The sequence below is a fragment of the Galeopterus variegatus genome, unplaced genomic scaffold (genome assembly GCF_000696425.1).
Source record: "Galeopterus variegatus unplaced genomic scaffold, G_variegatus-3.0.2 Scaffold769, whole genome shotgun sequence".
In the NCBI taxonomy this organism is placed as follows: Eukaryota; Metazoa; Chordata; class Mammalia; order Dermoptera; family Cynocephalidae; genus Galeopterus; species Galeopterus variegatus.
In genome coordinates, this window is record NW_007726880.1 from 316,229 (window position 1) to 328,571 (window position 12,343).

Here is a 12,343-nt window from a genome sequence, read left to right on the forward strand (position 1 = left end):
ATCCTCTGAGGAGAATGTTCCAAAGGGCCCCACACCAAACCTCAGCCATCTCCACTCTTTGCGCCCATCAATTATTCACTATAATGGCAAGTGTGACACTTGCAGAGGCTTCAAATATAAATGACACCATCCAGAGAAATCTTCTCCATCCTCATTCTGGCAGGAGCACAATGGGGGTGCGTGCAGGAGCGGCAGGGGCCTGCAAGGGTTAATGTCCACCTTTGCCGCACACCTCAGTCACCACTAGAGAGGACCTGAGATTTGTTTTGTTATAGGCATTATCCTGTTTTTCTAATTGTCAGCATAATTTTTGAAGTTTGACTAGATGGGTAAAAACTGGAAAAATGGCAAAAGCCAGTGGAGGCTCCTGAAGTCACTGATTCCAAGGCATCCTGCTCCCAAAGAGCAGAGGTGAGAGACAAGAGGTAGAACACAGGCAGCAGATATGCTCAAAGGTGCTATTTACTGAGAGCCTTCTAGAATAAGGGGGTGGAAGGGGTCTCTATGGTGCCTGGAATCCTCCCGTCTTTACAGGTGCCAAGAACAAACATCACTTCTCAGGCAAGACCAAAAAAATTAATGCTCGATGATAACATCTTTGTTCCAAATGTTAATGAATTATAAACCCAAAGTTGCAACCCTGAAAGGAAGTTCCTTACACTCCCAAGATTTAGAAGAACTAAAACTCCTATCATGATAAGTATATTTATATTAGCACATACAGAATAGACTAAAGGAATAACTGTTTCCTTACATTCAACTTAAGAATCTTAACACTGAAAAAGTCAACATTGGCAATAATGTAATCAAAATTAAATAGAAATAAAACCTTTAATTATTCATCCAACCCCTCAGTGTTTCTCTCTTGCTTCTAAATAATACAAATGATGAACGTGTTTCAACAAGCTGAAAAACAGAAGAAACCACAGTATGCAAAAACAAGTCAAATATACTTTTCTCTCTTTATTGTCAAAGAATATTTACTATTTGAATGCATGCTTTCTTGATGTGTTTCACCATAGTCTTGATTCAAGTAAAACTTGTTTTATTATGTTCCCAGTAGGTTCAAGAATATAGGACTGATTCAGATAGTTGCAGAGGTAACATGCCAGTGGATTTTTAAATAAAGCTCATTTGAGGAAATTTCTAATTCAGTCGATCAGAAAAAGAAAACTGTAATTATATTTTAAGTTTTTCAAAAAAATCTAGCAAAGATTTCTACATTTTAAAATAAATCCAAACAAGGACTAGATATATCTGTGAACCAGCATTCTGCTTATGCCCACATCTCTCTGAGAAACTTAGAATTTTGTCTTCCCCTAGTTTCAAATCTTTATAAAAAACTAAATGATGCTCTTCTCTCAGACACTAAACTCATATCAATTCTACACGTTACAGCAATGGCAACATTTATGGAGCTACAAAAAGCAAAAATTGATAACGTACCATGTGTGGTGGTTTATCAGGCAGAATTTTCTTTCGCCCCAAAGATCCTGCTTGTCTGCTGCAGGAGGAGGAAGCCTTTTATAACCTGAGCCTTCTCAGCTCCACCTCCTTCTCCTTAAGAAGAAGAACCAAAAAAAAAAAAAAAAAAAAAAAAAAAGTAAGCCACTGAAAGAAGACCCTTAAATCCATGGCATATAGTAGCAATTTAGCAATTGAATAGGAGTGAGGAATACGTAATTATAGAACACAGTATTTTAAATGCTAAGAAAGTAATGACACCAAATTCCCACCCTTGGCTTGCCAATAGTATTACAGTATTAAATCATACTAAAATTTAATTTCTACAATTAGAGGCACATTTTAAAAACCACAAATGAAATGGGAAATGCTTATCATGGAAAGTAATGACAAGATTAATAAATTAAAAGCTCTTCATTAAGATTAGGAAAATATTCTTACATAAAGGAAACCTAACCAACATTGCTTTTTTGCAGATTTTGTTAACTTTCCCCACACCAACATATATTCAGCATTGGGCCAGGTAGGCAGGGGTAGGGGGTGTCATGGAGGCTGAGCAAGGCCAGCTTTATTATAGTTACTTCCATGTCCCCTTTAAACTGCATTTTGTCTTTGTAAAAACTCTACTAGAAGAAGGAATAATTGCCAGTGGACAACTTTTAGTCATTTTACTTAAATGATGTACCACAAACGTAACAGTTTTCTTATAACTAACACTCCTTCAATGTTGGCTATCATTTCTGTTCTTTATTTATGCATGAAGTATATGCTACAGACAAGTAGAAATAGGATAGTGTAATTTAAAAGTTGATTACACAGGCATACAAATGCAAAGGGATTAAAGATTAAACAGAATGAGTGTCCAGGGATATTTTTGTAAAGGCAGAAAGATTTGAGCAAGGTCTGAGAGAAGGGATAGGAGTGTAGTGGAAACTCCTACAATGAGAATATTCAACTCAGGGAGAAAACGCCCTTGATAAAGAGAGAGAAAAGAGGGGCCGGCCCGTGGCTCACTCGGGAGAGCGTGGTGCTGACAACACCAAGTCAAGGGCTAAGATCCCCTTACCGGTCATCTTTTTTTTTAAAAAAAAAAAAAAGAGAGAGAGTGAGAGAGGCAAAAAAACTAAAGATGGAAGTCTCAAACTCAAGGACTCGAAGGGTCAGACAGGTAATGAGAATGAACGTAGTGGCCAAGCGTAAGGCAGTAGGGAAGGGTGGGAGCTGTGGAAGACTGGAGATAATGGGTTCCACATTTGAATGAGGACCCATGTGAGAAGAGAGCCAGCAAGAAACAGAATCAGAGAAATCTCAAAGACACCCTTAATGTGGATCCTAGGACTAAGCCCGCATACAACTGTGATCTCCCTCCCCAACCCCCACCTCCACCCAGCACACATGCACATACAGACAGAGCCAGTAGATCCAGACGTCTCCTTCCTCAGCCTGTGGTGTAGGCAGCATCTACCGGGCATGTTAAGAGGTGTAAAGGAATTGGAAAACAGAACCTAAAACCTGGTTCAAAAGCCAAACAAATGAACTGGAAAAGACTAGAAAGTGAGAACATATAGACACTGAAGTATGAACTGCATGCTTTCATGTGATAAAAAAAAAAAATAAAAACAGGTTAAACAGGTCAGGGAAAACTTGTGGAAGGTGAGGGGGCAATGGTGGCAGGTTGCAGAAAGTGGAACAGCAGCAGCAGGAATGAGCTGGAGGTGGGGATGAAAGACAGTGGACAGAGAACCATGCTTTCATCCAGTAGAGTATTACACAGAAATTAAACATCTTGACTTAGAGCTGCATGTACAGGGAAAGATTCAAAACGTGTTGCCAAGTGATCAGTGTAGATTATAAAACAGGGTGTCCAATTTTACCTTGGGTTTAAAATATGCCTAGAAAGAACCATAGGAGGATACTGGCTTGGGGTCTGCTGCAGAGGGCATGTGTTGGGGAGAATTCTGAGCTGGGACTAGAGGGTGGTCCATGACATATACAAGGTTGAAGGGACTCTGAGTACTAGACTGGGGGGCTGAGATTTGATTTGATGGGCGACCCCTCTAGGTCCTTAGTGAGCGTGAGAGAGGCACATGCTCTGATGGTCATACACAGGATGAACTGGGGGGCCAGGCACCGCAGGAAAGAAGCCTGGAAGCAAATGCGGTCCCTGTGAGGCCTCGGATCCTGGAAAGCCAGGAGATAGGTGCAATCCCCAGGCCTGGATGCTGCACCTACCGCATGCTTTCTGCAACCACAGCTCAGCCTTGCTGCTCCCAGAACGCTGGATCTGGCCCCTGTTGTGGGCTGAATTATGGCCCTCCAAATTCGTATGTTGAAGTCTTAACCCCCAGTACCGCAGAATGTGACTGTATTTGGAGATAGGGTCTTAACGGAGGTAATTAAGTTAAAATGAGGTTATTAGGGTGGGTCCTAATCCAATATGACTGGTGTCCCTATAAGAAGAGAAAATTGGGGCACAGATGGACATAGAAGAAAGGCCATGTGAAGACATCGTGAGAAGACGGCCCTCTGCCAGCCAAGGTGAGAGGTCTCAGAAGACCCTGCCAACACCTTGATCTCAGACCTCCAGCTTCCAGAGTGTGAGGAAATAAATGTCTGTTGTTTAAGCACCATGCCCCCCACCAGTCTGTGGTATTTTGTTACAGCAGCCCTGGTAGACTCATACAGCTCCTAAAGTCAGTATAGAAGTCACTCAACCCCTCCCCTGGAACAGCAAGGGCCACCACGGACACCCCCAGGAAGAGCAAGGAATTCTGATGGAAGCGTTGGCACTGTCCCCACCCCAGTTTCACCTCTGCACAGCGGAGCAGGTTGGTCTACCAGTGGCAAAAAAGGCTCTACTGTAACACTTAGAAACAGCAGAAGCCAAGTGACCCACCTTGGTCTCAAAATGAAATTAGTTAAGCTAGTGTGGACTTTTCCCATTCATTTTCTGATTATTAAACAGTCAAGTTGTTTGTTCTATCCCAATTTTCATTCTAATTTCAAACTTGTTTTATCCACAGCAAATTAAGTGCTGTATGATGGGGCCTGAATGAGTCCTGTGCAAGTGCCTTTAGCAAGTGCTGAAAGTCAGACATGGATGGGGCCTTGCTGTGAGTAAGCGTCCTCATGAAATGGGAGGAAGGGAGATGGAGACAGAGAGAAAGATGGAGAGGCACAGGTGTAGGAATATAACCTACAAATTTGCCCTTTTATCCAAGATTCAACAAAATGCCCAAATTTATCTACCAAGGCCAATTGAGATTTTTAAAAGATTTTTTTAAATACTACATTGTTGCACTCTCTTTCAATGCCAGAAGGTGGCTTCTTTGAGCAAAATCAGTCATGACAGAGGTGTTTTCACCCACCTACAGCCTCAAAGCAGGTTTCAAAGGCGAATAGTACTTGTTCCTCCAGACCCTCCTTCCCCCACTAAGGCCAATAGACCAATCCAGCAGGCTGCCCTGCTGCACATGCAGACCCGGATTCTCAGCTTTGCTTCCCTGTGTTTTATGCCTTGAAAAAACATGTCAAAACTGAATGAACCTGAGACGGATGGTGGTGATGGTTGCCTAGCAATGTGAATGCACTTAATGCCACTCAACTGTTTGCTTAAAAATGGCTTAAACGGCGAATTCTATGTTATGTGTATTTTACCACAATTAAAAACAATTTTAAAAAATGTTCAATGAATGGGCCGGCCCGGTGGCGCAATGGATAGTGCGCCGCTTGGGAAGCGCGGTGGCGCTCCCGTCCGAGGGTTCGGATCCCACGTACAGACCGGCTCCCGCTCACTGGCTGAGCGAGGCGCGGGAGCAACACCGAGGCTTGCAATCCCGTTGCCGGTCCCCGGTCCGGTACGGGGGCAACACTGAGGGTTGCGATCCGTTGCCGGACACAGACAAAAGACAAAAAAATAAAAAATTAAAAAATTAAAAAAAATAAAAAATAAAAGCTCTATTTATGAATTTACAAGAGATTAGCAAGCAAGAACAATAGCACATCCTTGGTGACAACATCTTCTAGAAGCAGAAAAAACTGTCGTTGAAATTAGCCTCAAAACTTAACCCTCTATTTCTCATTTTTAAGTACATTGGGTTAACTACTATATTTGTTGTTACACGAAGCCTCTAACAGGGCTCTGACTCTGCTAACTATGGGACCTTGGGAAACTCCTCAACTCTCAGAATCTAGCCCTTCATCTTAGGACGAGTCAGGATTTTGTGGGGAATCCTGAAAGGATCAGCCATGACGGGTATACCAATCCAATTAGAATCCTCCCTTTCTCAAATTTTTATTTCATCCCCTCCAATTTTGCGTCCATGTGCTCTGCAGAGGGCAGCAGGGAGAAGCGGCCTTCCTTCCCGCTGCCCAGCCCTGCACCAAGCAAGTGAAGAGCCCGCCTCTCCTCTTGACTGTGAGCCTCCACCACGCACTTCCAGCAGTGTTTCTCAGTGGTCCCATGGTCCACCTGCATCCACATTTCAGGGTCATGGGCTGAGAATGAAGCTCCAGGGCCCCACCCTCGGCCTGTTGAACCAGGACCTCCAGGTGGGCCTGAGTTCAGCAGAGTTCAGGAACCTTAGCTCTGAAGAAACAGGTGACATCAGAAGAAATGCTGTCAAAAACACAGCCTGCCGGGCGGTGGCCAAGGTGCTGTCCTGGAGTAAAAACACAGCAGGCAGGAATGGGGCAACAACACAGAGAAGTGGCCGCACTCCACAGAGGACTCTCCGATTTCACCCCAAGGGTCGTTGTCTGGTATGGCCGACACAAAGAGGGCGAGAAGGGAAATAAATGGTTGACATCAGCAGTTTCACCCAGAGCATGGCTCCTTCTGCACTTACCGACTCTGAGCTACTGGGTCATGGGAGAGATTCTTGGCCACTGGTGCCCCCAAAGAATCCCTCTAGGAAGCAGCAATTGCCTGTTCTCCTCCTGTGAATAGGCAGTCCCAGGGCCATGTGGCCCCCACACCTCTAGCCTCATGGGAAACATACTCAGGCCATAAAAAGTGTCCAGATATAACAGAAAGGCAAGGCCCTTACCTGGGCTCCCTTCCATCTCCCCAAACTGCTCCCCTGTATTTCATCTTCCCACTCCAAACCCCAGGTTTCCTGCTGCTGGCGTTCACCTCCTCTCCCAGGCACTGGGGCCAGGCTCTCCCCTTCCCTGGAGATTGTGCACAACCAGTCCACCCTCTGGTTGAGTCTGCTCCATGGGAGCTGGTGGAAAGGATGAGGCCCTCTGGTCCAGTGCAGGGAAGGCCCCCTTGGGCAGCACATGAAGAGTCTGCCCCAAAGTCCAGGCTCCCCTTGCTACCGTCCCTGATCTTGCCTCATGCTCTTGACCAGATGTGAGAAGCTGGAGTTCCAGGTAGGTCCCCCAGCCTTACCTCCTCTCCAGGAGCCTAGGCCTTCCCCTGAGGCTTTGGTGGGGAGAGAAGCCTCAGGAACTAGTTGAGTGGGCACATGGCCCAAGGGCCACTGACTCCCATTGAAGGAAGAAGCTTCTTCCCATTGCTAGAAAACCAAAATCCAGAAGTTAGAAGGAAGACCATCAGGGCCCATTCTGCTCCTCCAACTGAGTGTCAGGCCCAGCCAAGCAGAGGAAAGAATTTTGCACACTGGCAGCAACTGACGGAAATGGGCACAAGTTAGAACTCCAGTCATTCAGGGGCATCAGGTGTCTTGTACAAGAGGCACAGATGCTCACCTGACACTAACTCCCGGGAAGAACTGGTGCAGCTGATGAACACACCAGCTGGGAGGCCCACCAAGTCACAGATCCTCCCCCCACAGTGCAAAGGGCCAAGGGGGTACCACCTTTAGCCTCATCTCTTGGCCTCCCCTGGCAGGAGGTCCAATATTCCACCCTCTCAGGGAGAATTAATGGCTTACCCTTCACTTCGGCAGGCTCCATGGCTTCCATCCAGCTGCATCCTCCAACCATCCCCACCACTTACCCTTTAACAATTTTGAAATAGGTGTAGCTCATCAGGAAGGTGAAAGTTTACCATAGCACAAAGTGCAGACATGCAACAGATCTGGTGCCAAGACCCGAGTTCTTCCCAGTGAGTGTATTATATGCTCTAGACCTGTGGGCTGACCACGCTATCTCCTGGCATCTCAGAGTGACCCTAGGAAAGCCCTGAGGGCAGAAAGCACAGGGCGTCTGCTCCACCAAAGTAGGCTGGCAGAGGAAGCCTGCACACAAGTGCTAGACCATTGCTTCAGGGGGCAACTCAGACAGATCCCAAAGTATGGCATGGCCCAGAAGGAGGCTGGTGGCACCTGTGTCCAATCTCTGAGTTACTCCCTCCCATTTGTGCAACACCCTCTATTTCTCTTGGTGGCCAAAGCCTCGCTTACTTCTTGCTTGCTTTGGTCCCCAAAAGAGGCAGCTCCACAACCTCTTTCATGGCCTTCATCAAAAATGTGTGCGAATCCCAAGAGACCTTTCTCTCTGACCACAGCCCCCAGTTCACCATCCGGGTTCCAGAAAGTGTTTCACCTTTTACCATTCATGATCCATACACTGGCAGCCAAAAACAAACCAGATCCTTCCCACATCATCATGGGTGGTTCACTATCTCACCAGCTCAGAATTGCTATGACTTTGGCAACTCCTCCACGAAGAACACACCATTCCATAGGAACTGTGGCTTCCACCCCAACTCCTCCTCTGAACCACAGCAATTTTATACCTGGACAAATTTCTTTCCAGTGTAGAGATCCATAAGACCCTCTAGCACACCAATGAACAGTACAGGATGCATTTACAAGTACCAGAAACAGCAATCCTATGGGAAGCTCCTAGCATAAATGTGCTTCCCAAGATGCACATATCCTCCCTTGCAAAACACTATTGAACCACCCTTAGGCCACTCAAGTGATCAGCCCTAATGTAAACCAATCCACACATGTACACACACCTTCCACAATTCCCTTCTGCCGTTAGCCATCCATCTCACACTCCCAGTGGTTCTGCACTGGAGCAATAAAGAGTAGCGCTTCTCAAACTTTCATGTATGCACGAATGACTCGTGAAGCTAGTTAAATGCAGATTCTGATTCAGTAGATGCGGGATAGAACCTAGGATGCTACATATCTAACAAGCTTTTCCTGGAAGAGCGACGCTGCTGGTCCAGGGAACACACTTTCAACAGCAAGGGCCCAGGAGGCACCAGGATCCCGCCAGCACCACGGTCAGCTGCAAGGCAGGCAGCAATAAGGAAGGCAGGAGCCAAAGCATCAGCACCACCACCAGGGAACTATTCTACCCATGCTACAAAACCGAGGAGCTCTCCATGAGTCTGAAGCATAAAATATGACGTTTTCATGGGCATATGAAGGAGACAGGTCCTTTTTATTCTTTTGCAAAGGCTGTAATTTTAGTGAGCTTTTCACAATTTTCTTCAAGTGAGAGTTTTTATAACATCTCCCTAATTCCTATTCTCTTGTTCAATCCCAACTAATTAGATTTACTCTTTCCTGAATATATGGGAGTTCTACTACTGCATTTACATTAATTATGTTTATCACAATTTTCCTTTCATTTTATCTTCATACAGTTCCCATTCTAAACTCTGTCTTAAGGAAATTCTGAGTTCATTTCACTCCTTTGTTAAATGCAAAAAAGAGCTGATCTTCTCTTGTCTACTGTCTTTTTTCTCTGGGGGGGGAGGAATAACGTGATAGAATACACGAGCCCTTGAAATAATAACCAGAGATCTTAGTTGTCTTATTTTGATATAATTTGTTACTGTAGGAAAAACACTTCTCTTTCCTCAGTTATTCAGAAGACATTTAAGGGACTGTATCATTTCAGTATTTAAGCAACTTAAATAACTACACAGAACAGGTTCAACTGTGGTAAATTTTAAGATCTGTGTCCAGATGATTTTACTATATTAGAATTAACACATTGCTGGACTTCTGATCAAGATGACAAAATTGATGGTCCCCCCAGAGTCACCCCCTCCCACAATCAAACAGTTTACAACTATTAAAAAGCAATGACTGACAAGCTGGGGCTGCTAGAGCTCAGGGGAAAAGACGGAAAGACCTACAGAGTGCATGAAGGCGGGAGAAGCCACAGTGAGAGAAAGAAAAGATTGTTCCCACTGTTTCAAATCCTGGCCATTTCAAGGCTGGCCCTGGTGGGCACATGGAGCAAGAGCTCACAAAAACTTCAGCTGTGCCTTTCGTATGATGTTACTTAGAGGCTGCAGGGGAGAAGAGGGCCGTGGTGGCCCCCAGGCCAGCTAGACCACTAACAGGGCTCCCATGGACCCACATAGGAATAAGGGGCCACAGACAACTGAAAAAAGGAGCCACTCACAGACCGGTGAGTCATCACAAGGGACCAGCATATGGCCCATCCCATGGGAAGTTTTTGCAGTGTGGGTGGTGGGGGAGACAGGCCCACCAGGGAAACACTAGGGCATAGCATGGACAGCTGATCTGCCCTACAATCAGCACAGGACCACTCAGTGGAGACTGGTCAGGAATACAGAACTGCAAGGGGTACAGTTTGCTGAAAAGACTCAGGCCCAGACAAGAGTTTCCACACAACCCAGGTGCACCGGACCTCACAAGACCCGGAAGTGCTTACAAGGTCAACAATTAAAACGTGAGCTACACAAAAAGCCTTCCCCAGAGAATCAGCAGCAAAGCAGCAATTTAGCTCAACCACAGGGCTCAAGTGCTGGTCCCCACAGGAAGTTCCCCCATTTTAGAAGTAACCAAAGGACAACAAATTAGTCCCAGTGCAGAGTTTAAGTGGAGGGAGCAGCAAATAATCCAATATAGAACTGAAAAAAAACCACAAAAACCCATAGATCAGAGAAAAAATTCTGATGTTAACCAGTAAAGGTCTAACACCACCAAAGAACACCTATAAAACCTAGAAGGACTGGAAGCCCCTTGGGCTCCCAAGGGTGTCAACCATGCCCTGCTAACATGTGCATCCAGCCCAGTGACGACCACCAGGCCACCGCTGAAAGTGCCCTGAGTTAGGTGGGGTACTGAGGGCTTCAGCCATGGCCCCCCCGAAGTACGCGTCCAGTCTAGCCATGATCTGGCTGCCAACAGAAGCCCCCTAGGCTCCCCTGCCAAAGTGAGGGGCTGCCACGGGCCTCCACCATGTCCCCCTTCTTCCTCTTCCTCCCTCCCTATCCTCCTTCCCTTTCCCTTCTCCCTCTCCTCCCCAACTGCCCCACAACAACATCTTAGAATGTAAAAAAATAACAATAATAAATTTTTTAAAAATACATTGAACTTTCAGAAGGAGAGAAGGAACCCAAGGATACTAGAGATGGGGGATTGAGAGGGAGGGGGTTGGGAAGTGATAGGTCAGGCAAAGGGCGCAAAGAAAAATCACAATTTGTAGTAATGAATATGCTAATAATAAATAATAAAAGTTTTTTAAAAATTAACATATTGCCCAAAGCGTTAAGCTACTGGCATGTAAGTGGGTCATTGATGGAACCGGGTCCGAGCTTTTGCTCTGTTCTGATGTGTTACATAATACAAAGTTACTGAGCCTTGTACCAGCTAGTCTCTCCACTACCAAAGCATTCTCGGTACTGTTCTAAGCATAGTAATAGAGCAATGAACATGACAAATTATGCCCTTTCCTCATGGAGCCTACAGCCCAGCCAGGAGGACAGACAGAGAACAAATAAAAACACCAGATGGTGCTAAGTGCTATAAGAAACAAGTCAGGGTAAGGAAATAGAGAGCAACACGATGTTTTAGCAGGTCAGTGGTCTGGAAAAGTCTTTGCAGAGGCAATAACTGGGCAGGGACTTGAATGAAACAAGAGGGCCAGAAAAGAGGAACTTGAGGGGACAATTTCCAGCCAGGGGACAGCAAAGGCAAAGGTCGGAGATGAGCTCATTAAGTTGGAAGAAAACCAAAGGCCTGCAGCCAGGACCCAGACAAGGAGGGGAGAGAGGAAAGATAGAGCAGAAAAGTAGGACTCAGATCACGTGCGCCGATACAGGCCCTTATCAAGGTTCTGAGATGAGGATGGAGGGGGAGAGAGATGATAGAGCTACCAAATCACAAGGACCAAGAATAACTCAGATGCAGAGATCAAAGTATCTGATGCTGACAACATAAACGTAAACAAAGACAACTTGCCTCGTGCTTTTAAAGTAAGCATCTCAGAGTGAAGCGGAATTCTCATGCCATAGTCCTTAAGGGCTCTGTCTCTGAAGGGAAGCAGGTCTGGTCTCAAGCCCAGGCTCCGGGGCAACCTTGTCAGTTTGCCCCACCTCCCTGAGCCTGGTGTCTTCACCTCTAACAATGACTCCACCTGTAAAGCACAGGTACCATGCACAGTAGGGTCAGTGAATGCTGACTGCTGCTGAGACGGAGCTTGGCTCCTCATACAGGACAGTGTGTTCTCGAACAACATACATGTCCTCTGACCGGCAGACAACTTCCTTGGTTCAAGCTTGTCAGTGATGTCAATGAACAGGGAATTAGAGAATATAAGGCTTAAAGCAGATAACTTTAAAGAGCCTCAGAAGAAACTGCATTTCGATATCTGTATTCAAATAGGCAAAACAAACAGGGGTGGGGGGCTCGGCTTTGGAGGAAATACTTTTGCGCTGACTTCAGCCCACGTGTGCTTCAGCTCCTGAGTGTGAGAGAAAATGAAACTACTTTGTGTATTAAAAATTCAAACAGTCGTCACTTTGGCCTATATGACCTTGTTCTATCCCACTTTATCGCTCCAGGCAATAACAACTCATTTCTTCCCTTTTATCCAAATTACCCAAACTTTGCTTGAGAAGTCGAAATCAGTTCTGAGTGATTTCTGACCACTTTAAGTGGTAACAGCACAGGGGAAAAGCACCCCCAGGCCC